The sequence below is a fragment of the Oncorhynchus clarkii genome, chromosome 7 (genome assembly GCF_045791955.1).
Source record: "Oncorhynchus clarkii lewisi isolate Uvic-CL-2024 chromosome 7, UVic_Ocla_1.0, whole genome shotgun sequence".
Lineage (NCBI taxonomy): Eukaryota > Metazoa > Chordata > Actinopteri > Salmoniformes > Salmonidae > Oncorhynchus > Oncorhynchus clarkii.
In genome coordinates, this window is record NC_092153.1 from 28,514,860 (window position 1) to 28,542,676 (window position 27,817).

Genomic DNA, 27,817 nt, shown 5'->3' on the forward strand with positions numbered 1-27,817 from the left:
TGCTGTACTGTTTATTCAGGATGATATGAACACTGTGGACACTTTTCAGCAAGTTGCAACATTGAAATACAGAGATAAAAACATTTTCCAAAAACAAGGTCTAAATCATGTTTGATGCACTCTGGATGTATTGTTTTTTTGCTGAACTGTTAATTCAGGATGATATGAACACTGTGGACAATTTTCAGCAAATTTTAAAATTGAAATACAGAAATAAACACATTTTCCTAAGACAAGGTCTAAATCATGTTTGGTTCACTCTGGATGTATTTTTTGCTTTTGCTGTAATGTTTATTCAGGATGAAATGAACACTGTGGACACTTTTCAGCAAGTTGCAACATTGAAATATAGAGATAAAAACATTTTCCAAAAACAAGGTCTAAATCATGTTTGATGCACTCTGGATGTATTGTTTTTTTTTTGCTGTACAGGTTATTTAGGATGATATGAACACTGTGGACAATTTTTTGCAAATTTCAACATTGACATACAGAAATAAACACTTTTCCGAAAACAAGGTCTAAATCATGTTTGATGCACTCTGGATATATATTTTTTGCTGTACATGTCATTCAGGATGATATTAACACTGTGGACAATTTTCAGCAAATTTTAACATTGAAATACAGAATTAAACACTTTTCCAAAAAACAAGGTCGAAATCATGTTTGATGCACTCTGGATGTATTTTTTTTGCTGAACTGTTAATTCAGGATAATATGAACACTGTGGACAATTTTCAGCAAATTTTAAAATTGAAATACAGAAATAAACACATTTTCCTAAGACAAGGTCTATATCATGTTTGATGCACTCTGGATGTACTTTTTTGCTGTACTGGTTATTCAGGATGATATGAACACTGTGGACAATTTTCAGCAGATGTTAACATTGAAATACAGAAATAAACACATTTTCCAAAAACAAGGTCTAAATCATGTTTGATTCACTCTGGATGTATTTTTTGCTTTACTGTTAATTCAGGATGATATGAACACTGTCTGTGGACAATTTTAAGCAAATTTCAACAATGAAATACAGAAATAAACACTTTTCCAAAAACAAGGTCTAAATCATGTGTGATGCACTCTGGATTTTTTTATTTTGCTGTAAAGGTTATTCAGGATGATATGAACACTGTGGACAATTTTCAGCAAATTTTAACATTGAAATACAGAATTAAACACTTTTCAATAAACAAGCTCTAAATCATGTTTGATGATTTCTGGATGTATTTTTTGCTTTACTGTTAATTCAGGATGATATGAACACTGTCTATGGACAATTTTTAGCAAATTTCTACATTGAAATACAGAAATAAACACTTTTCCGAAAACAAGGTCTAAATCATGTTTGATGCACTCTGGATGTATTGTTTTTTTGCTGAACTGTTAATTCAGGATGATATGAACACTGTGGACAATTTTCAGCAAATTTTAACATTGAAATACAGAAATAAACACATTTTCCAAAAACAAGGTCTAAATCATGTTTGATTCACTCTGGATGTATTGTTTTTTTTTTGCTGTACATGTTATTTAGGATGATATGAACACTGTGGACAATTTTTAGCAAATTTCAACATTGACATACAGAAATAAACACTTTTCCGAAAACAAGGTCTTAATCATGTTTGATGCACTCTGAATGTAATTTATTTTGCCGTACTGTTTATTCAGGATGATATGAACACTGTGGACAATTTTCAGCAAATTTCAACATTGAAATACAGAATTAAACACTTTTCAATAAACAGGCTCTAAATCATGTTTGATGACCTCTGGATGTATTTTTTTTGCTGTACTGTTAATTCAGGATGATATGAACACTGTCTATGGACAATTTTTAGCAAGTTGCAACATTGAAATACAGAGATATAAACATTTTCCAAAAACAAGGTCTTAATCATGTTTGATGCACTCTGGATGTATTTTTTTTTTGCTGTACTGTTTATTCAGGATGATATGAACACTGTGGACACTTTTCAGCAAGTTGCAACATTGAAATACAGAGATAAAAACATTTTCCAAAAACAAGGTCTAAATCATGTTTGATGCACTCTGGATGTATTGTTTTTTTGCTGAACTGTTAATTCAGGATGATATGAACACTGTGTTTGATGCACTCTGGATGTATTTTTTTTGCTGAACTGTTAATTCAGGATAATATGAACACTGTGGACAATTTTCAGCAAATTTTAAAATTGAAATACAGAAATAAACACATTTTCCTAAGACAAGGACTATATCATGTTTGATGCACTCTGGATGTACTTTTTTGCTGTACTGGTTATTCAGGATGGTATGAACACTGTGGACAATTTTCAGCAGATTTTAACATTGAAATACAGAAATAAACACATTTTCCAAAAACAAGGTCTAAATCATGTTTGATTCACTCTGGATGTATTTTTTGCTTTACTGTTAATTCAGGATGATATGAACACTGTCTGTGGACAATTTTAAGCAAATTTCAACAATGAAATACAGAAATAAACACTTTTCCAAAAACAAGGTCTAAATCATGTGTGATGCACTCTGGATTTTTTTATTTTGCTGTAAAGGTTATTCAGGATGATATGAACACTGTGGACAATTTTTAGCAAATTTCTACATTGAAATACAGAAATAAACACTTTTCCGAAAACAAGGTCTTAATCATGTTTGATGCACTCTGGATGTATATTTTTTTTTGCTGTACTGTTTATTCAGGATGAAATGAACACTGTGGACACTTTTCAGCAAGTTGCAACATTGAAATACAGAGATAAAAACATTTTCCAAAAACAAGGTCTAAATCATGTTTGATGCACTCTGGATGTATTGTTTTTTTGCTGTACAGGTTATTCAGGATGATATGAACACTGTGGACAATTTTTTAGCAAATTTCAACATTGAAATACAGAAATAAACACTTTTCCGAAAACAAGGTCTAAATCATGTTTGATGCACTCTGGATATATATTTTTTGCTGTACATGTCATTCAGGATGATATTAACACTGTGGACAATTTTCAGCAAATTTTAAAATTGAAATACAGAAATAAACACATTTTCCTAAGACAAGGTCTAAATCATGTTTGATGCACTCAGGATGTACTTTTTTTTTGCTGTACTGTTAATTCAGGGTGATCTGAACACTGTCTGTGGACAATTTTCAGCAAATTTCTACAATTAAATACAGAAATAAACACTTCTCCAAAAACAAGGTCTAAATCATGTTTGATGCACTCTGGATATATATTTTTTGCTGTACATGTCATTCAGGATGATATTAACACTGTGGACAATTTTCAGCAAATTTTAACATTGAAATACAGAATTAAACACTTTTCCAAAAAACAAGGTCGAAATCATGTCTGATGCACTCTGGATGTATTTTTTTTGCTGAACTGTTATTTCAGGATGATATGAACACTGTGGACAATTTTCAGCAAATTTTAAAATTGAAATACAGAAATAAACACATTTTCCTAAGACAAGGTCTATATCATGTTTGATGCACTCTGGATGTACTTTTTTGCTGTACTGGTTATTCAGGATGATATGAACACTGTGGACAATTTTCAGCAGATTTTAACATTGAAATACAGAAATAAACACATTTTCCAAAAACAAGGTCTAAATCATGTTTGATTCACTCTGGATGTATTTTTTGCTTTACTGTTAATTCAGGATGATATGAACACTGTCTGTGGACAATTTTAATCAAATTTCAACAATGAAATACAGAAATAAACACTTTTCCAAAAACAAGGTCTAAATCATGTCTGATGCACTCCGGATGTATTTTTTTTTGCTGAACTGTTAATTCAGGATGATATGAACACTGTGGACAATTTTCAGCAAATTTTAAAATTGAAATACAGAAATAAACACATTTTCATAAGACAAGGTCTAAATCATGTTTGGTTCACTCTGGATGTATTTTTTTTGCTGTACTGTTCATTCAGGATGATATGAACACTGTCTATGGACAATTTTTAGCAAATTTCTACATTGAAATACAGAAATAAACACTTTTCCGAAAACAAGGTCTTAATCATGTTTGATGCACTCTGGATGTATTTTTTTTTTGCTGTACTGTTTATTCAGGATGATATGAACACTGTGGACACTTTTCAGCAAATTTTAAAATTGAAATACAGAAATAAACACATTTTCCTAAGACAAGGTCTAAATCATGTTTGGTTCACTCTGGATGTATTTTTTGCTTTACTGTTTATTCAGGATGAAATGAACACTGTGGACACTTTTCAGCAAGTTGCAACATTGAAATACAGAGATAAAAACATTTTCCAAAAACAAGGTCTAAATCATGTTTGATGCACTCTGGATGTATTGTTTTTTTTTTGCTGTACAGGTTATTTAGGATGATATGAACACTGTGGACAATTTTTAGCAAATTTCAACATTGACATACAGAAATAAACACTTCTCCAAAAACAAGGTCTAAATCATGTTTGATTCACTCTGGATGTATTTTTTGCTTTACTGTTAATTCAGGATTATATGAACACTGTCTGTGGACAATTTTTAGCAAATTTCAACAATGAAATACAGAAATAAACACTTTTCCAAAAACAAGGTGTAAATCATGTGTGATGCACTCTGGATTTTTTTATTTTGCTGTAAAGGTTATTCAGGATGATATGAACACTGTGGACAATTTTCAGCAAATTTTAACATTGAAATACAGAATTAAACACTTTTCAATAAACAGGCTCTAAATCATGTTTGATGACCTCTGGATGTATTTTTTTTGCTGTACTGTTAATTCAGGATGATATGAACACTGTCTATGGACAATTTTTAGCAAATTTCTACATTGAAATACAGAAATAAACACTTTTCCGAAAACAAGGTCTTAATCATGTTTGATGCACTCTGGATGTATTTTTTTTTTGCTGTACTGTTTATTCAGGATGATATGAACACTGTGGACACTTTTCAGCAAGTTGCAACATTGAAATACAGAGATAAAAACATTTTCCAAAAACAAGGTCTAAATCATGTTTGATGCACTCTGGATGTATTGTTTTTTTGCTGAACTGTTAATTCAGGATGATATGAACACTGTGGACAATTTTCAGCAAATTTTAAAATTGAAATACAGAAATAAACACATTTTCCTAAGACAAGGTCTAAATCATGTTTGGTTCACTCTGGATGTATTTTTTGCTTTTGCTGTACTGTTTATTCAGGATGAAATGAACACTGTGGACACTTTTCAGCAAGTTGCAACATTGAAATACAGAGATAAAAACATTTTCCAAAAACAAGGTCTAAATCATGTTTGATGCACTCTGGATGTATTGTTTTTTTTTTTGCTGTACAGGTTATTTAGGATGATATGAACACTGTGGACAATTTTTTGCAAATTTCAACATTGACATACAGAAATAAACACTTTTCCGAAAACAAGGTCTAAATCATGTTTGATGCACTCTGGATATATATTTTTTGCTGTACATGTCATTCAGGATGATATTAACACTGTGGACAATTTTCAGCAAATTTTAACATTGAAATACAGAATTAAACACTTTTCCAAAAAACAAGGTCTTAATCATGTTTGATGCACTCTGGATGTATTTTTTTTGCTGAACTGTTAATTCAGGATAATATGAACACTGTGGACAATTTTCAGCAAATTTTTAAATTGAAATACAGAAATAAACACATTTTCCTAAGACAAGGTCTATATCATGTTTGATGCACTCTGGATGTACTTTTTTGCTGTACTGGTTATTCAGGATGATATGAACACTGTGGACAATTTTCAGCAGATTTTAACATTGAAATACAGAAATAAACACATTTTCCAAAAACAAGGTCTAAATCATGTTTGATTCACTCTGGATGTATTTTTTGCTTTACTGTTAATTCAGGATGATATGAACACTGTCTGTGGACAATTTTAAGCAAATTTCAACAATGAAATACAGAAATAAACACTTTTCCAAAAACAAGGTCTAAATCATGTGTGATGCACTCTGGATTTTTTTATTTTGCTGTAAAGGTTATTCAGGATGATATGAACACTGTGGACAATTTTCAGCAAATTTTAACATTGAAATACAGAATTAAACACTTTTCAATAAACAAGCTCTAAATCATGTTTGATGATTTCTGGATGTATTTTTTGCTTTACTGTTAATTCAGGATGATATGAACACTGTCTATGGACAATTTTTAGCAAATTTCTACATTGAAATACAGAAATAAACACTTTTCCGAAAACAAGGTCTTAATCATGTTTGATGCACTCTGGATGTATTGTTTTTTTGCTGAACTGTTAATTCAGGATGATATGAACACTGTGGACAATTTTCAGCAAATTTTAACATTGAAATACAGAAATAAACACATTTTCCAAAAACAAGGTCTAAATCATGTTTGATTCACTCTGGATGTATTGTTTTTTTTTGCTGTACATGTTATTTAGGATGATATGAACACTGTGGACAATTTTTAGCAAATTTCAACATTGACATACAGAAATAAACACTTTTCCGAAAACAAGGTCTTAATCATGTTTGATGCACTCTGGATGTATTGTTTTTTTGCTGAACTGTTAATTCAGGATGATATGAACACTGTGGACAATTTTTAGCAAATTTCTACATTGAAATACAGAAATAAACACTTTTCCGAAAACAAGGTCTTAATCATGTTTGATGCACTCTGGATGTATTGTTTTTTTGCTGAACTGTTAATTCAGGATGATATGAACACTGTGGACAATTTTCAGCAAATTTTAACATTGAAATACAGAAATAAACACATTTTCCTAAGACAAGGTCTAAATCATGTTTGGTTCACTCTGGATGTATTTTTTGCTTTACTGTTTATTCAGGATGAAATGAACACTGTGGACACTTTTCAGCAAGTTGCAGCATTGAAATACAGAGATAAAAACATTTTCCAAAAACAAGGTCTAAATCATGTTTGATGCACTCTGGATGTATTGTTTTTTTTTTGCTGTACAGGTTATTTAGGATGATATGAACACTGTGGACAATTTTTAGCAAATTTCAACATTGACATACAGAAATAAACACTTTTCCGAAAACAAGGTCTAAATCATGTTTGATGCACTCTGGATGTACTTTTTTTTTGCTGTACTGTTAATTCAGGATGATCTGAACAATGTCTGTGGACAATTTTCAGCAAATTTCTACATTGAAATACAGAAATAAACACATTTTCCTAAGACAAGGTCTAAATCATGTTTGGTTCACTCTGGATGTATTTTTTGCTTTACTGTTTATTCAGGATGAAATGAACACTGTGGACACTTTTCAGCAAGTTGCAGCATTGAAATACAGAGATAAAAACATTTTCCAAAAACAAGGTCTAAATCATGTTTGATGCACTCTGGATGTAATTTTTTTTGCTGTACTGTTTATTCAGGATGAAATGAAGACTGTGGACAATTTATTTATCAAATTTCAACATTGAAATACAGAAATAAACACTTTTCAATAAACAAGCTCTATATCATGTTTAATGACCTCTGGATGTAATTGTTTTTTGCAGTACATGTTATTCAGGATGATATGAACATTGTGGACACTTTTTAGCAAGTTGCAACATTGAAATACAGAGATAAAAACATTTTCCAAAAACAAGATCTAAATCATGTTTGATGCACTCTGGATGTATTTTTTTTTTGCTGTACTGTTAATTCAGGATGATATGAACACTTTGGACAATTTTCAGCAAATTTCAAAATTGAAATGTGACAGACGTGACAGTCTGGAGACGCCATGGAGAACGTTCTGCTGCCTGCAACATCCACCAGCATGACCGGTTTGGCGGTGTGTCAGTCATGGTGTGGGGTGGCATTTCTTTGGGGGGGCCGCACAGCCCTCCATGTGCTCGCCAGAGGTAGCCTGACTGCCATTAGGTACCGAGATGAGATCCTCAGACCCCTTGTGAGACCATATGCTGGTGCGGTTGGCCTTGGGTTCCTCCTAATGCAAGACAATGCTAGACCTCATGTGGCTGGAGTGTGTCAGCAGTTCCTGCAAGAGGAAGGCATTGATGCTATGGACTGGCCCGCCCGTTCCCCAGACCTGAATCCAATTGAGCACATCTGGGACATCATGTCTCTCTCCATCCACCAACGCCACATTGCACCACAGACTGTCCAGGAGTTGGCGGATGCTTTAGTCCAGGTCTGGGAGGAGATCCCTCAGGAGACCATCCGCCACCTCATCAGGAGCATGCCCAGGCGTTGTAGCGAGGTCATACAGGCACGTGGAGGCCACACACACTACTGAGCCTCATTTTGACTTGTTTTAATGACATTACATCAACGTTGGATCAGCCTGTAGTGTAGTTTTCCACTTTAATTTTGAGTGTGACTCCAAATCCAGACCTCCATGGGTTGATACATTTGATTTCCATTGATAATTTTTGTGTGATTTTGTTGTCAGCACATTCAACTATGTAAAGAAAAAAGTATTTAAGAAGAATATTTCATTCATTCAGATCTAGGATGTGTTATTTTAGTGTTCCCTTTATTTTTTTGAGCAGTGTATATTATAATGTTCAGACAAGTTAAAGTGTAGGGATCATTAGTTTTTACTCACCAGTGTAACAACACAGTGAGGTTAAAGACTTTAGTAAGCTAGTGCAATTCTCGATCTGGTTACGTATAAGTACAAACAGTTATGTTTGTTACATTTTTATTAACTTATTTCAGGAAATCATCTAAACTGCCCACAATGCAGTATTTTTCAACGCCATATGGATGATCTACTCTGTGCTACTGAGTTTGTATGCCAGTGTAACGGTGTAATGAAGATACATGTTTTAAATGTATTTAACCTTTATTTAACTAGACAGGTCAGTTAAGAACAAATTCTTATTTACATTGTCAGCCTACCCTGGGCAAACCCTAACCCAGACGATGCTGGGCCAGTTGTGCGCAGCCCTATGGGACTCCCAATCACGGCCTGTTATGATACAGCCTGGATTTGAACTAGGGTCTGTAGTGACGCCTCTAGCACTGAGATGCAGTACCTTAGACCGCTGGGCTGCTCGTGTGTTTGTATTATTCAGTGTAATACAGTCAGTGATAAATGTATGGGAATCTGGGTAATACACAGCAGATTTTTTGAGAATTTGAAAATTGAGTGGTCCTGGGATAGAAATGTATAAACTTGCCATTACATCATACATTAGCAATTTATGTTTTAGTAACTACTGTTGTTGGTTTGGCGTCAAATAAGCCTCTCTTTATATGTTATATGCCAAATCTCAGGTTTCCATGTGGGTTTTATGCTAAAGTTCCCTCTTTCAAGTTGGTAGCTAACTGGAAAATGCATATTTTTTAGGAGTGCTATTTTTACCCTGTCGACTACTGATCATTCAACGTACATGTTTTATAAACTCATGAACACCAGCCAGTTTATTAGCCCGGTTCTGTTAGTTTAGGTGTATTATACTTCTTTGCCACCAGAGGGGGACATTGAATAATTTTTCAGGTTAATTTGATATATTTTGATGCTAAAATGGATGACAGTTTATTCTGATGTTGTGAATATGAGATTACACATGGAAACAATGTATTTATTTTTATTATAGTAAATTAGGAATTAGTAGGAATTGTTAAATCCACTGTACGATCACAATAACTATAATAGACATTTGAATAGTTTTTTTGTTAGTATATTATAGGGCAGATTTATGGAAACATTTTGTGGGAGTGCTATTTATATCCCATCACTACTGATCATTCATCCATACTGTGTGTGTCCCATCATTGCAGCTTTGGAAATAAACTATCCATTAACTATCCATTCATTGCTCCTTCCTGTGTTGACTCACTGACTTGAGGGACCAGGAAGGTCACACTAGGTCGATATCTAGCTCAAGCTTGCAAACATTAGCCACACCTCATGCTTTCATATACTGTGTGGTTGTGGTATCTAGTGGGAACATGTTAGCACAGTGGTCTCTGGTGCCTTCTTGCCGTGGCTTCAAAACGACAGAGGAAATCAATTTGCTTGCACCTTTTTGTTTTGTCAACTTTTCAATAGGGATGTTACGTTTGACACCAGAGGTATGAGGCATGCGTCCAAATTGCTAAGCAGTAAACTTCAAAGCAGTGTGCCGATGCCTGTATCACTTTATCAGCAGCACGTCATCAATGACGTCTGAAGATTCATTTTGTCGAAACAACCACCTGATTGGTTTGGTATTGGGCTTGTTTGACATTGCAGCCAACTGCTGACTGACTGACCTACAAATCACCTTGCATCATAAATAACTACTCATTTTTATTTATAAATCAGTCAACTAGTCATAATTTACTCACAATGCCGCATGGATTTGATGCTCTCGAACATGGCCAGTGGTTTAGTAGATGACATAAAGGCTACACTGCGCAGGCACTACGACGTGTGTGACGTCATCTATAAAAATGTGGCTGTTCTAAATTATGTGTCGCTCAAAGCCTTGAGTAATGAATCTATTTTTGACACAATTGGCTGGAAAGTGTCAATGCTTCAGGAAGCTTTGTTTCCCCATCCCTACTTTTCAGCATGTTCTCTGTGAAGTAGACTATGGGAGTTTTGTAACTTTTACAACCTTGGCTTACTGCTAGCGAACTAGCTGACTGACATCTGTAATCTTTCTATTTTGGATATTGGGGATTTTCCCTGACATCATTCTGTATGTCTCTGCTCTTTTAAATCTGCAGTTATGTTTTAGTTGGGTTTTGTTCATCGGGTTGTAACTGGTCTCTGGTAGTCGGGCTCCAGCTCGCTGGCCATAGCTAGTTTGCTAAATAGCTAATGTTAGCTGGCTGGCTAAGATAACTGCATATAGAAAACATTCTTTGATATATGGTTAGATGGCGTTATGTATTCCCAAAACTGTGGTTTACTTTAATCACTCAAGTCATGAGCGCAAACGATTGGTTTAATTTGAAGTTCTACATTGTATGTTATTTCTGTTGTAGTTTACATCATAGGGAATAGGCTGGTCTTCCATATTACATCACATCACACCTGCCCAGACCCACTAGAACACACCCTTATCTCCATTAACTACATCACACCTGCCCAGACCCACTAGAACACACCCCCATCTCCAGCGCCCGCATCAGCACCATTTTATTTCTCTCCGACACTTTCAACTTTTAGATGAAAAAGCATTTGACCTTTCCGTTGCGTTATCAACGGAGGATTGGTTGATTTCCAGGTTATAATTAAGTATAATATTTAAGATGATTTACGAGAAAAGTATCGTCCAACTCTGGGGTATCTCACTACACACTCAAATGCCATCGTTTGAAATATGCAGACAGACAGATTAAAAGTAATTTTACATTGTATAACTGTACTTCTGACAGCCAACTTTCTAACTCCACCCATAACTTTTGGATGTTATAACATTCCCAGGAGGCATGGATTATTGAGTCATTGTTAGTTTTACACGGAAGACATGACTCTGCCATTGTGCTGTAGGATTGTATAATAAGGGACTATCATTTGTCCCAACATCACTGGCCACAGACTTTGATGCAGTGAAAGACTTTCCTGCAGTTTGAAATCGACTGATTATTATTATTATTTTTTTTTTTACACCTGTCAATGTAAATCCATTGAACGAGACAAGTTACCAGACAGGACATATTGCTAATGCTCTTCTCACAATAACCTGAATGACAATTAACTTGTGGTGGTGATGACGGCCTATTGGATGACGTCGTCCATCGGGATTCCCCAAGAAAGAAGATGCTCTGGATTGATCACTGGAGTCAGATGTGAAGGAGGAGGTTGATCATCAGGAGTCAGATGTGAAGGAGGAGGTTGATCATCGGGAGTCAGATGTGAAGTAGGAGGTTGATCATCAGGAGTCAGATGTGAAGGAAGAGGTTGATCATCAGGAGTCAGATGTGAAGGAGGAGGTTGATCATCAGTGAACCTCTAGGATTGTGGCTGGGCTGGCGTTTACACTTCCAGCTTGGTCAAATATTTTGATACATTGAATGTTGATATTTTGAACCTATGTTATGTATTTGTACCTCCTGTTTCATGAAGTGATGTCACTAGGTACTGCCCCTATATATACAATGCATTCGGAAAGTATTCAGACCCCTTCACTTTTTCTACATTTTGTTACATTACAGCTTTATTCGAAAATTGATGGAATAAAACATTTTCCTCATCAATCCACACACAATACCCCATAATGACATCACTATAACCCATAATGTCATCACAGTACCCCATAATGACAAAGCAAAAACAGGTTTTTATAAATGATAAATTTAAAAAAAAATGATTTTCTTTCAAAAACAAGGACATTTCTAAGTGACCCCAAACTTTTGAACGCTAGTGTACATCATGATGCATTGTTACACCATCTATGAGCAGTATAGACCTAGTCTGTTGATTATATACATCTACATGATGTATTGTAACACCATGTAGGAGCAGTATAGACCTAGTCTGTTGATTATATACATCTACATGATGTATTGTAACACCATGTTGGAGCAGTATAGACCTAGTCTGTTGATTATATATGTCACGTTCTGACCTTTCTTTCCTTTGTTTTGTATTTCTTAAGTATGGTCAGGGCGTTAGTTGGGTGGGCAGTCTATGTTTGTTTTTCTAGGTTTTGGGTATTTCTATGTTTCGGCCTAGTATGGTTCTCAATCAGAGGCAGGTGTCATTAGTTGTCTCTGATTGAGAATCATACTTAGGTAGCCTGGGTTTCACTGTGTGTTTGTGGGTGATTGTTCCTGTCTCCGTGTTTGCACCAGATAGGGCTGTTTTAGGTTTTCACGTTTCTTGTTTTTGTTAGTTTATTCATGTATAGTTCCTTTATTAAAGAACATGAATAACCACCACGCTGCATTTTGGTCCGCCTCTCCTTCACCACAAGAAGACCGTTACAGAATCACCCACCACAACAGGACCAAGCGGCGTGGTAACGGGCAACAGCAGCGAAAAGAGGAATGGACTTGGGACGATGTATTGGACGGAAAGGATCGCCTTCCATGGGAACAGGTGGAGGCAGCTAGGAGAGCAGAGGCAGCCGGAGAGAGGAGCCGGCGATATGAGGAAACACGGCTGGCAAGGAAGCCCGAGAGGCAGCCCCAAAAATGTATTGCACACAGGAACTATGGCGAAGCCAGGTAGGAGACCTGAGCCAACTTCCTGTTATGCGGTGGAGCGCACGGTGTCCCCAGTGCGGGTGCATAGCCCGGTGCGGTACATACCAGCTCCGCGTGTCGGCCGGGCTAGAGTGAGCATCGAGCCAAGTGCCATGAAGCCGGCTCTACGCATCTGGTCCCCAGTGCGTCTCCTTGGGCCGGCTTACATGGCACCAGCCTTGCGCACGGTGTCCCCGGTTCGCCTGCATAGCCCAGTGCGGGCTATTCCACCTCGCCGCACTGGCAGGGCGACCGGGACCATTCAACAGGGTAAGGTTGGGCAGGCTCGGTGCTCAAGAGCTCCAGTGCGCCTGCACGGCCCGGTCTATCCGGTACCACCTCCACGCACCAGCCCTCCGGTGGCAGCCCCCCGCACCAGGCTGTCTCTCCGTCTCATCCCTACAGGTGCTCCCGCCTGTCCAGCGCTGCCGGAGTCTCCCGCCTCTCCGGCGCTGCTAGAGCCTTCCTCCTCTCCAGCGCAGCCGGAGTCTCCCGCCTGTTCGGCGCTACCAGAGCTCCCGCCCCTCAATCCAGAGGCGCAAGAGCCACTCATTCCAGAGGCGCCAGAGCTCCTTAGTCCAGCGCTGCCAGAGCCTTCCTCTCCAGCGTTGCCGGAGCTTCCCGTCTGCCCAGCGCCATCTGAGCTACCCGTCTCTCCAGCGTTGCCGGAGCTTCCCGTCTGCCCAGCGCCATCTGAGCCACCCGTCTGCCCAGCGCCGCCTGAGCCACCCGTCTGCCCAGCGCCGCCTGAGCCACCCGTCTGCCCAGCGCCGCCAGTCTGCCCAGCGCCGCCAGTGCTGCCAGTCTGCCCAGCGCCGCCAGTGCCGCCAGGGGCCGCCAGTGCCGCCAGTCAGCCAGGGGCCGCCAGTGCCGCCAGTCAGCCAGGGGCCGCCAGTGCCGCCAGGGCCGCCAGTGCCGCCAGTCAGCCCAGAGGCGCCAGAGCCCCTCAGCCCAGAGGCACCAGAGCCCCTCAGCCCAGAGGCGCCAGAGCCCCTCTGTCCCGAGCTGCCGCCTCTCTGTCCCGAGCTGCCGCCTCTCTGTCCCGAGCTGCCGCCCCTCTGTCCCGAGCAGCCGCCCCTCTGTCCCGAGCAGCTGCCCCTCTGTCCCGAGCAGCTGCACCTCTGTCCCGAGCTGCCCCTCTGTCCAGTGGGGTCATTGAGAGGGGTTGCCATGGTTAGAGAGCCACGGAGGCGGACAATGAGGCGGACTAAGACAATGGTGAAGTGGGGTCCGCATCCCGCGCCAGAGCACCGCGGACAGACGCCCACCCAGACCCTCCCCTATAGGTCAAGGTTTTGCGGCCGGAGTCCGCACCTTTGGGGGGGGGGGGGGGGGGGTACTGTCACGTTCTGACCTTTATTTCCTTTGTTTTGTATTTATTTTGTATGGTCAGGGCGTGAGTTGGGTGGGCAGTCTATGTTTGTTTTTCTAGATTTTGGGTATTTCTATGTTTCGGCCTAGTATGGTTCTCAATCAGAGGCAGGTGTCATTAGTTGTCTCTGATTGAGAATCATACTTAGGTAGCCTGGGTTTCACTGTGTGTTTGTGGGTGATTGTTCCTGTCTCCGTGTTTGCACCAGATAGGGCTGTTTTAGGTTTTCACGTTTCTTGTTTTTGTTAGTTTATTCATGTATAGTTCCTCAGTTAGGTGGTTAACTGATTTTTGTCCTCTGACGTCCTTGGGTAGGCAGAGGGAGTCTGGAAGGGCATCAAGGAATCTTTGTGTTGTCTGTGAACTTATAGCACAACTTTTGATGCTCCTTGGTTGGGGTCTGAGCAGATTATTTGTTGCGATTGCAAACGTAATAAAATGGAAGTCCGATAGTCCAGGATTAAGAGGAAAAACATTAAGATCCACAACATTTATTCCATGGGACAAAACTAGGTCCAGAGTATGACTGTGACAGTGAGTAGGTCCAGAGACATGTTGGACAAAACCCACTGAGTCAATTATGGCTACGAAAGCCTTTTGGAGTTGGTCTGTGGACTTTTCCATGTAATATTAAAATCACCAAAAATGAGAATATTATCTGCTATGACTACAAGGTCCGATAGGAATTCAGTGAACTCAATGAGGAACGCTGTATATGGCCCAGGAGACCTGTAAACAGTAGCTATAAAAAGTGATTGAGTAGGCTGCATAGATTTCATGACTAGAAGCTCAAAAGACGAAAACGTCATTTTTTTTTGTAAATTGAAATTTGCTAACGTAAATGTTAGCAACACCTCCGCCTTTGCGGGATACACGGGGGATATGGTCACTAGTGTAACCAGGAGGTGAGGCCTCATTTAACACAGTAAATTCATCAGGCTTAAGCCATGTTTCAGTCAGGCCAATCACATCAAGATTATGATCAGTGATTAGTTAATTGACTATAATTGCCTTTGAAGTAAGGGATCCTTCATTAAGTAGCACTATTTTGAGATGTGAGGTATCATGATCTCTTTCAATAATGACAGGAATGTAGGAGGTCTTTATCCTAGTGAGATTGCTAAGGCGAACACCGCCATGTTTAGTTTTTCCCAACCCAGGTCGAGGCGCAGACATGGTCTCAATGGGGATAGCTGAGCTGAATATACTGACTGTGCTAGTGGCAGATTCCACTAAGCTGGCAGGCTGGCTAACAGCCTGCTGCCTGGCCTGCACCCTATTTCATTGTGGAGCTAGAGGAGTTAGAGCCCTGTCTATGTTGGTAGATAAGATGACAGCAGCCCTCCAGCTAGGATTGAGTCCGTCACTCCTCAGCAGGCCAGGCTGTGGGTGAGTCCCAGAAAGAGGGCCAATTATCTACAAATTCTTTTGGGAGGGGCAGAAAACAGATTTCAACCAGCGATTGAGTTGTGAGACTCTGCTGTAGAGCTCATCACTCCCCCTAACTGGGAGGGGGCCAGAGACAATTACTCGATGCCGACACATCTTTCTAGCTGATTTACACGCTGAAGCTATGTTGCACTTGGTGACCTCTGACTGTTTCATCCTAACATTGTTGGTGCCGACGTAGATAGCAATATCTCTATACTCTCTACACTCGCCAGTTTTAGCTTTAGCCAGCACCATCTTCAGATTAGCCTTAACGTCGGTAGCCCTGCCCCGTGGTAAACAGTGTATGATCGCTGGATGATTCGTTTTAAGTCTAATACTGCGGGTAATGGAGTCACAATGACTAGGGTTTTCAATTTGTCAGAGCTAATGGTGGGAGGCTTCGGCGTCTCAGACCCTGTAACGGGAGGAGTAGAGACAAGAGAAGGCTCGGCCTCAGACTCCGACTCACTGCTTAATGGGGAAAACCGGTTGAAAGTTTCTGTCGGCTGAATGAGCGACACCGGTTGAGCATTCCTACAGCATTTCCCTCCAGAAACCATGAGAAAGTTGTCCGGCTGCGGGGACCGTGCGAGGGGATTTATACTAATGTAACTATCTGTACTTACTGGTGGCACAAACGCTGTTTCATCCTTTCCTACACTGAAATTACCCTTGCCTAATGATAGCGTCTGAAGCTGGGCTTGCAACACAGCTAGCTTCGCTGTAAGGCGATCATTCTCCTGTATATTATGAGTACAGCGACCACATCCTGATAAAGCGTCCTGAGTGAAAAAGTTGAATGAAAAAATAAAAATAAAAACGGCAATTAAAAAAGTAAAAACCGTAAAGTTGTTAGGTAGCAAAGTGAGATTGGCAACAGAACGCACAAAACGCACAGCAACACGTAAACAAGTCTGCAAGTTGGGACCAGGTAACCAGGTGAAACAAGGTGAAAGCCACCTATTCTTTCTTTATTTGTTTAATACATCTTATTATTGTAATCTATTGTTTATGTACTATGAGGGTTGTTGACGTCAACCGCCTGTATTCAATGGAGAGAGATGCTATGCTACTAGCATGAATATGCATAGCGATCTGGAGACAACTCTTGTAGTGTTTTTATCAAAGTTGTCGGTATGTCACGTGTCCAAAACTGAAGCATTACGAAACTTCAGTTAGATAGAGTAATCCTCACTTAGCAAATAAGCCATTCATTTTGTTGTTGACCAAATTCGACACTTTCCACATTGCGTTGATAAATGTTTCCACTTGGATACAACCTACTATAGCCTACTGGCATGGCCTAGAAAGCTAAAGTTTTAAAATTCCTGGATTTGAAATTAATATTTTACAAATTATCATTATTATGGATCTTCCAATCCACATGTGGGATCCCTCTCCTTTGTCGTCCTCTCTACACCAATAACAGACAACTACTCTGGGACTCCCAATCACAACTGGATGTGATACTGCCTTGATTCGAACCATGCAATGAGATGTAGTGGCTTAGACCGCTGCTTCCGTGTGTGTGTTAACTATTTAACTGCACTAGAATGCTTAAATATTGGTTATCGGTTTCGTTTTTTGGGGCAAGGAAAATATTGGTCAAATATGTAATATCGGTGCACACATCACGGACAAACTGAATTGGTCCACCCACACAGACAGCGTGGTGATGAAGGCGCAGCAGCGCCTCTTCAACCTCAGGAGGCTGAAGAAATCCGGCTTGTCACCAAAAGCACTCACAAACTTTTACAGATGCACAATCGAGAGCATCCTGTCGGGCTGTATCACCGCCTAGTACGGCAACTGCTCCGCCCACAACCGTAAGGCTCTCCAGAGGGTAGTGAGGTCTGCACAACACATCACCGGGGGCAAACTACCTGCCCTCCAGGACACCTACACCACCCAATGTCACAGGAAGGCCATAAAGATCATCAAGGACAACAACCACCCGAGCCACTGCCTGTTTACCTCGCTATCATCCAGAAGGCGAGGTCAGTACAGGTGCATCAAAGCAGGGACCGAGAGACTGAAAAACAGCTTCTATCTCAAGGCCATCAGACTGTTAAACAGCCACCACTAACATTGAGTGGCTGCTGCCAACATACTGTCTCAACTCCAGCCACTTTAATAATGGAAAATGTATGTAAAAAAATGTATCACTAGCCACTTTAAAACAATGCCACTTAATATAATTTTTACATACCCTACATTACTCATCTCATATGTATATACTGTACTCGATACCATCTAATGCCGTTCTGTACCATCACTCATTCATATATCTTTATGTACAGATTCTTTATCCCTTTACACTCAGTGATCAATGCCTCATTGCTTGCATCCGTAATGGGTCTGCGGTCAAACGACCACACCTCATCACTGTCAAACACACCCTAAAATACTTCAGCGAGCAGGCCTTTCTAATCGACCTGGCCCGGGTAGCCTGGAAGGATATTGACCTCATCCCGTCAGTAGAGGATGCCTGGTTGTTCTTAAAAAGTGCTTTTCTCACCGTCTTAAATAAGCACGCCCCATTCAAAAAATGTAGAACTAAGAACAGACATAGCCCCTGGTTCACTCCTGACTTGATTTCCCTTGACCAGCACAAAAACATCCTGTGGCGTACTGCATTAGCATCGAATAGTCCCTGCGATATGCAGCTATACAGGGAAGTCAGGAACCAATATACACAGTCAGTTTGAAAAAGCTAGCCTTTGCTTTCCTAACAGAAATGTTGCATCCTGCAGCATTAAATTCCTTTCACAGTGTCCCAAAGTTTTGGGACACTGTGAAATCCATGGAGAATAAGAGCACCTCCTCCCAGCTGCCCACTGCACTGAGGCTAGGAAACACTGTCACCACCGATAAAAATCTATGATAAACGAGAATTTCAAGCATTTCTCTACGGCCGGACATGCTTTCCACCTGGCTACCCCTAACCCAGCCAACAGCTCTGCACCCCCCGCAGCAACTTTCCCAAGTCCAGTCCCCCCGCTTTTCCCTCACCCAATTCCAGATAGCTGATGTTCTGAAAGAGCTGCAAATCTGGACCCCTACAAATCAGCTGGGCTAGAAAATCAGGACCCTCTTTCTAAAAATGATGAATAATTTTGCATGCCCAATTTTTCAGTTTTTGATTTGTTAAAAAAGTTTGAAATATCCAATAAATGTCGTTCCACTTCATGATTGTGTCCCACTTGTTGTTGATTCTTCACAAAAAAATACAGTTTTATATCTTTATGTTTGAAGCCTGAAATGTGGCAAAAGGTCGCAAAGTTCAAGGGGGCCGAATACTTTCGCAAGGCACTGTAGCTGTCGCGGTCATCCTCCTCTTTAAAGGGGGAGACAATCTAGACCCAGACTGTTACAGACCTATATCCATCCTGCCCTCTCTTTCTAAAGTCTTCGCAAGCCAAGTGAACAAACTGATCACCGACCATTTCGAATCCCACCGTACCTTCTCCACTATGCAATCTGGCTTTCGAGCTGGTCATGGGTGCACCTCAGCCACACTCAAGGTCCTAAATGATATCAACCGTCATCGATAAAAGACAGTACTGTGCAGCCGTCTTCATCGACCTGGCCAAGGCTTTCGACTCTGTCAATCACTGCATTCTTATCGGCAGACTCAACAGCCTTGGTTTCGCTAATGACTGCCTCGCCTGGTTCCCCAACTACTTCTCAGATAGAGTTCAGTGTGTCAAATCGGAGGGCCTGTTATCCGGACCTCTGGCAGTCTCTATGGGGGTGCCACAGGGTTCAATTCTCGGGCCGACTCTTTTCTCTGTATACATCAATGATGTCGCTCTTGCTGCTGGTGATTCAGAGAGGCACAAACTCAGTTGTTGCAGTTGTTGTACTAATGTTTGGTGTTAAAGCAGAAATCTGCAATTGTTACATCCATATTGTGACTTTTAAATTATTTATTTATAGCCATTGATTCTTGAAGAATATAACACATGCTTCATGAGCTTAGTTCAACTGTTGTTCCCCATCAGATCCCCAAATAAGCTTTTTTACTCTAATGTTTAGAAACAATGTAAATCAACACTGTATAGCCTGTATAACATGGTTAAAACTATAATGCTGATATCATGGATGGTCAGTCCTTACATCCTTAGGTCTGTCTATGAATTTTGAAAGTAGTTACATTTCTCCAACCCCTTCATCATCTTATTACCAAAACAGTGGTGGAATGACAGATTTGTTATTGTTTGAACTGCAGATTGCTGGGTTGTGTGGGTTTTTTAAACAGCAACAAAATGGCTGCCCAGAGGCTTGGTTTGGTAAACAGCTGAGGGATGGGGGAAGGAGAAGTGTAACCACTCTCAAATTCATAGAGAAAGCTATTGTAGTAACCATAACCCTACACCTAGCGACCTCGTCAAGAAGTTCAGACATCTTGGCGTAACAGTTGGCTTGACAGTCGCTGGACCCAGGTTTGAGTTCAGCTCAGGGTTACTCCCTGAATTCACTACACTATGAATACAAGGACTGGCCATCAATGAGGTCAAAATGATCATCTTATACAGATTTTGAGGCTGTATAATATATTATATAATTGCCAGTGAAGATGTCCTGTGGGGGCAAAGTATTAGAGCTGTTGATAAGTAATTGTATAATATTCAGCCATTTTTTTTCATGCCATTACATTAAAAGCAAGACATACCTAGATTCAATTACATTCATGAATTGATTTGAAACTTTTGTTTCAAACCCTTCTCAAAGTTGGTGCCTTGACGGATTTGTAAAAAATGGTTTGTCATGAAACACTTATTTATTTATTGAAATGTAACCTTTATTTAACTAGGCAGGTCAGTTAAGAACACATTTTTATTTACACTGACTGCCTACCCCGGACGGCGCTGGGCTAATTGTGTGCTGCCCTATGGGACTCACGGCCAGTTGTGACACCTCAAGATGCACTGAGATGCAGTGTCCGCTGCGCCACTCGGGAGCACCAAAATCATGTTCTAGTGCTGTCCCCAACTAAAATACATCTTGGTCAACCAAGTGTCATCTGTTCTTTCTAACAATCGCCCCAAGTGTTTTTATAAAATCTGTATGTACTGAACTTGTATGTTGCTTTAAGCACGCTGTTTGATTAAATAAATAAGAGACACAAATGACTAGAGGGAGCCAGTCATCAACATAACCTGACTAGAGGGAGCCAGTCGTCAACATAACCTGACTAGAGGGAGCCAGTCCTCAACATAACCTGACTAGAGGGAGCCAGTCGTCAACATAACCTGACTAGAGGGCGCCAGTCGTCAACATAACCTGACTAGAGGGTGCCAGTCGTCAACATAACCTGACTAGAGGGCGCCAGTCGTCAACATAACCTGACTAGAGGGAGCCAGTCGTCAACATAACCTGACTAGAGGGCGCCAGTCGTCAACATAACCTGACTAGAGGGCGCCAGTCGTCAACATAACCTGAATAGAGGGTGCCAGTCGTCAACATAACCTGAATAGAGGGTGCCAGTCGTCAACATAACCTGAATAGAGGGTGCCAGTCGTCAACATAACCTGACTAGAGGGCGCCAGTCATCAACATAACCTGAATAGAGGGCGCCAGTCGTCAACATAACCTGACTAGAGGGTGCCAGTCGTCAACATAACCTGACTAGAGGGTGCCAGTCGTCAACATAACCTGACTAGAGGGCGCCAGTCGTCAACATAACCTGAATAGAGGGCGCCAGTCGTCAACATAACCTGACTAGAGGGTGCCAGTCGTCAACATAAACTGACTAGAGGGAGCCAGTCGTCAACATAACCTGACCAGAGTACACCAGGCGTCAACATAACCTGACTAGAGGGAGCCACTCGTCAACATAACCTGACCAGAGGGCGCCCCCCTCCCCCTCTGCTGCTGGACTTTGTTAATTCTGCCATTCTGCTTCTGAAGTTTTCAGTAATAAACTACATCAGCAGTCGGCAACCTTTTCCAGTTGGAGTGCCAATTTATCGGACCATTTCCACCAATTTTCACTCACCGTATATATACTTTTTGTTTTCTTTTGTTCTACTGTATTATTCACTGTATGTTTTGTTTATTCCATGTGTAACTCTGTGTTGTTGTATGTGTCGAATTGGTACTTACGAATTGCTTTATCTTGGCCAGGTCGCAGTTGCAAATGAGAACTTGTTCTCAACTAGCCTACCTGGTTAAATAAAGGTGATATAAAATAAATCAAATAAATATAAAATCTGTGTGCCAGTTATGATTTTCATATGCACATTTTCGTAGAACAGTTTCAGTTCATTTATAATAGTATTCTAAAATCATTGTATGTGATTAATCTACATTCTATCTAAATGAAAATTATACAAATCTAAGAGTAACTTTTATTGCCATTGCCAACTATGTAAAAAAATAGCCTACATAAAGCCAACAAAGAAAAACATTGCATTCTGTAGGTAGAAAATATCCTGATAAAAATAAATACCCCCGAAATCACATTGGCTGCACATGGCCTGTCTACAACAAACTTGAAACATTGTATCAACTAATCAACTGGGTCAGCGAAACTCGGATAGCAAGCTTGCAACATTGTATAAAATATTCTAGGCCCTCAGTTTCCTGCTCCAGTGAGTTCAGGACAGACACAGCTGTAGGCTATTTGTGCAAAGGATAAGAAGTAATCAGGTATTTTATGACATTTCCACTGGATCAGAGCATTACATCTTTCCATTTTATTCTAAGTGGTTATCGAAAGGGTGAGAGCTGGAAATATTTTCCGAAAATACTTTGAGGAACTATTGTCATTCGCAATTGATTTTGATTAGACTTTGTTTACTTGCTGTTTGGAGGTGAAGAAAAAAATACTTTGAGAAGCTCCACAACTCATTAGTGGTGGTGCGTTAAGATAATCAGAAATATTATCAGACATTCCCAAATGGGCACATTTATAGACCTACATTTGTGTGCAAGCCAGGTAGACTAGTCCTGCTTCTATATGTGTAATCAGGTGTGCGTCGTTACTCAACATTGACATGAGTGTTTCAAACAAAAGACAATGAATAAATGGACAAAACTGACTCTTGTAGGGTCAGGTCTGGGTGGTCTGCCAAGGGCCGTTTCATTTAGCAGCCGTTTGGGTCGGTTAGGGAATGATTTTATTTCCCCATAGTATGTTGTACCGAAGATGACCGACTGAAAGGGAGTGTAACTTTGATTATAATTACACTTCCCTGAAGGAGGGAAATGAGGTACAACACCTGTTTGTCCCCACCCTTTCCTGGGTCGGTGAAATGTATTATTACATTTATTAAATTTAAGGAATAAATCCAAGCCTCACTCTCATCACATGTGGAAGGTGGGCTTCCAGTGAGGCGTGGATTTGTGATAGTATGTTGTACCTAGTTTCCCTCCTTCAGGGAACAGTAGTTATAGTCATAACTATGTGGTTTTAATAGTATGTTGTACCTAGTTTACCTCCTTCAGGGAACAGTCATTATAGTCATATGTTGGTGTTTCATACTGGAGAGGGAATGCAAAACAACGACGCTGGACAGAGTGGAATCAGGTGTATCAAAAAGGCAGTTTATTGGTCAAAGTTATCTTGTCCTGCCGTTTATCGTGCACGGACCTAAGGAATGTGACTCTGTGAGGAGTCAGAATAATTAGGCTCCTCAGCCAGAGTTTACAGCAGAATGTATACACAGAATAATGTAGGTGGAGTCTCGTCGTGTTGGTCTTCTGACTGGTCCTGAAGAGTTGGAGGCGGGCCTTGCTCTAGCCAGAGCGGGCCCCATTGGTGCACAGCAAAGTCCTTTGCTCTTGGCACCCGACCAGTAGGGGGGGTAGAGTGTGAGTGTACAGTGCTTCATGAGATGTATGTGTGTCAAGGAAGCATGGATATTGGTAATGTCTGCTTTAGACTCAGGTGTTTCCTGTCTTTGCAGGAGTGCATGCAAGGGTCAATGTCAGTGAGATAGCTTGGCACTTCTAAGCTCGTTAGTGTTGCAGGCTGCTCTTTGTAGTTACAGGGGAGTATATTTGCGTGATGGCAGCTGTGTGTCCTTCGGATAATCATGTTATTGCACACAGGCTCTAGACTTGACTGAGGACACTGGGCCCAGAGTTATCTGAGGGCATCCGGTTTAACCAGAGCTTTGGTCTGCTAGTAACGCTTTATATTAGATTATTTATATAACACATATCGTGTGGATTTAATAGTATGTTGTACCTAGTTTTCCTCCTTCAGGGAACAGTAGGTATAGTCATAACGTTACGCTTGTCATATGATGAACTTCAACTTAAATACGGGATCTTGCTGTCGGACAGTTTTTTTGTATTCTGAAATGCACTCGAACTATGTATAATTTAGTGGCTCCTTATGTTACGCTGGGAAAACCGTTTTCATGGGTACAGAACACTAAATCATTTCAGAGTTTGCTAAATCCAATGGTTTTTAACTGAGTCATCTGTAATCCAAGATGGGGAAGCATTAAGATGTGTTTGTTGTAAATGGTATGTTTTTTTCGTCTTTTTTTTTGTATATATTGCAATATATTTAAATCTTTTCCATTTTTAAATTAAATATACCTTCCGGCAACCCGTCTCACCCATTATGATACGGCTCTGCTATTTTTTTTTTTTTTACCTTATAGCTAGAACCTCCATCAGAAGCGAGCCATCAGAAGCTAACCAGCTAATTAGCTACTAGCAATTTAGTCATTGTTAGCCACTGCTAGCGGCCTTTACCTTTTTAGCTCAGACACCAGCCGCTTTTAGCCTGGAAAATACATGCCAGTCTGCACAGCGCGATATCAACCCTGAGCATATCGGACTGTTTTATCACTTTATTCCTGCCTGTAAGCTCTGGACCATTACACCGGATAATCGCAGCTAGCTAGCTGCCACCGAGTGGCCCAGCCCCGAAGCTAGCCTTGAGCCAGGCCCATCTCCCGGCCTGCTCAGTGGACCCTATGATCACTTGACTACACAGCTGATGCCTCCCAGACTCTTCACTAAGATGACTAGAAGCCACTACATCACCAGATTCCTGCCGTAAGTTCTGGACATTTACACAGGATTGGCTTTAGTGGCTAACACCCTTGTCCTGAAGCTAGCACCAGTTAGCCTCGAGCCAGGTGCTTCTCCCGTCCTACAATCCAAGCTAAATGCCCTCAATTTCACACAAATGATCAAGGAACCCACCAGCGATTATTGCCTGCATCCGTTATGGGTCTGCGGCCAAACGACCACCCCTCATCACTGTCAAACTGAGCTAAACGACTACCGCCCCGTAGCACTCACTTCCGTCATCATGAAGTGCTTTGAGAGACTAGTCAAGGACCATATCACCTCCACCCTACCTGACACCCTAGACCCACTCCAATTTGCTTACCGCCCAAATAGGTCCACAGACGATGCAATCTCAACCACACTGCACACTGCCCTAACCCATCTGGACAAGAAGAATACCTATGTGAGAATGCTGTTCATCGACTACAGCTCGGCATTCAACACCATAGTACCCTCCAGACCCTTGGTCTCGACCCCGCCCTGTGCAACTGGGTACTGGACTTCCTGAAGGGGCCGCACCCAGATGGTGAGGGTAGGCAACAACATCTCCACCCCGCTGATCCTCAACACTGGGGCCCCACAAGGGTGCGTTCTGAGCCCTCTCCTGTACTCCCTGTTCACCCACGACTGCGTGGCCACGCACGCCTCCAACTCAATCATCAAGTTTGCGGACGACACAACAGTGGTAGGCTTGATTACCAACAACAACGAGACGGCCTACAGGGAGGAGGTGAGGGCCCTCGGAGTGTGGTGTCAGGAAAATAACCTCCAACTCAACGTCAACAAAACTAAGGAGATGATTGTGGACTTCAGGAAACAGCAGAGGGAACACCCCCCTATCCACATCGATGGAACAGTAGTGGAGAGGGTAGTAAGTTTTAAGTTCCTCGGCATACACATCACAGACACTGAATTGGTCCACTCACACAGACAGCATCGTGAAGAAGGCGCAGCTGCGCCTCTTCAACCTCAGGAGGCTGAAGAAATTCGGCTTGTCACCAAAAGCACTCACAAACTTCTACAGATGCACAATCGAGAGCATCCTGGCGGGCTGTATCACCGCCTGGTACGGCAACTGCTCCGCACACCTCCATAAGGCTCTCCAGAGGGTAGTGAGGTCTGCACAACGCATCACCGGGGGCAAACTACCTGCCCTCCAGGACACCTACACCACCCGATGTTACAGGAAGGCCATAAAGATCATCAAGGACAACAACCACCGAGCCACTGCCTGTTCACCCCGCTATCATCCAGAAGGCGAGGTCAGTACAGGTGCATCAAAGCTGGGACCGAGAGACTGAAAAACAGCTTCTATCTCAAGGCCATCAGACTGTTAAACAGCCACCACTAACATTGAGTGGCTACTGCCAACACACTTTAATAATGGGAATTGATGGGAAATGATGTAAAATATATCACTAGCCACTTTAAACAATGCTACCTAATATAATGTTTACATACCCTACATTATTCATCTCATATGTATACGTATATACTGTACTCTATATCATCTACTGCATCTTTATGTAATACATGTATTACTAGCCACTTTAACTATGCCACTTTGTTCACATACTCATCTCATATGTATATACTGTACTCGATACCATCTACTGTATCTTGCCTATGATGCTCTGTACCATCACTCATTCATATATCTTTATGTACATATTCTTTATCCCCTTACACTGTGTATAAGACAGTAGTTTTGGAATTGTTAGTTAGATTACTTGTTGGTTATTACTGCATTGTCGGAACTAGAAGCACAAGCATTTCGCTACACTCGCATTAACATCTGCTAACCATGTGTATGTGACAAATAACATTTGATTTGATTTGATTTGAAACGCTCCCTAAAACACTTCTGCAAGCAGGCCCGGGTATCCTGGAAGGATATTGACCTTCTCTCTTCAGTAGAGTATGCCTGGTTGTTCTTTAAAAGTAATTTCCTCACCACCTTAAAAATAAGCATGCCCCTTTCAAAAAATGTAGAACTAAGAACAGATATAGCCCTTGGTTCACTCCAGACCTGACTGCCCTCGGCCAGCACAAAAACATCCTGTGACGTACTGCACTAGCATCGAATAGTCCCCGCGATATGCAACTTTTCAGAGAAGTCAGGAACCAATACACACAGTCAGTTAGGAAAGCAAAGGCTAGCTTTTTCAAACAGAAATTTGCATCCTGTAGCTCTAACTCCAAACAGTTTTTGGACACCGTAAAGTCCATGGAGAATAAGAGCACCTCATCCCAGGAAACACTGTTAGCACCGATAACTCCACGATAATCGAGAATTTCAAAAAGCATTTCTCTACGGCTGGCCATACTTTCCTCCTGGCTACCCCAACCCCGGCCAACAGCTCCGCACCCCCTGCAACTACTTGCCCAAGCCTCCCCAGCTTCTCCTTCACCCAAATCCAGATAGCTGATTTTCTGAAAGAGCTGCAAAACCTGGACCCGTACAAATCATCTGGGCTAGACAATCTGGACCCTCTCTTTCTAAATGTATCTGCCTCCATTGTGCTACCCCTATTACTAGTCTGTTTAACCTCTCTTTCGTATCGTCCGAGATTCCTAAAGATTGGAATGCTGCCGTGGTCATCATCCTCTTCAAAGGGGGTGACACTCTAGACCCAATCTGTTACAGACCTATATCCATCCTGCACTGCCTTTCTAAAGTCTTTGAAACCCAAGTTAACAAACAGATCACTGACCATTTTGAATCTCACCGTACCTTCTCTGTTGTGCAATCCGGTTTCCGAGTTGGTCACGGGTGCACCTCAGCCATGCTCAAG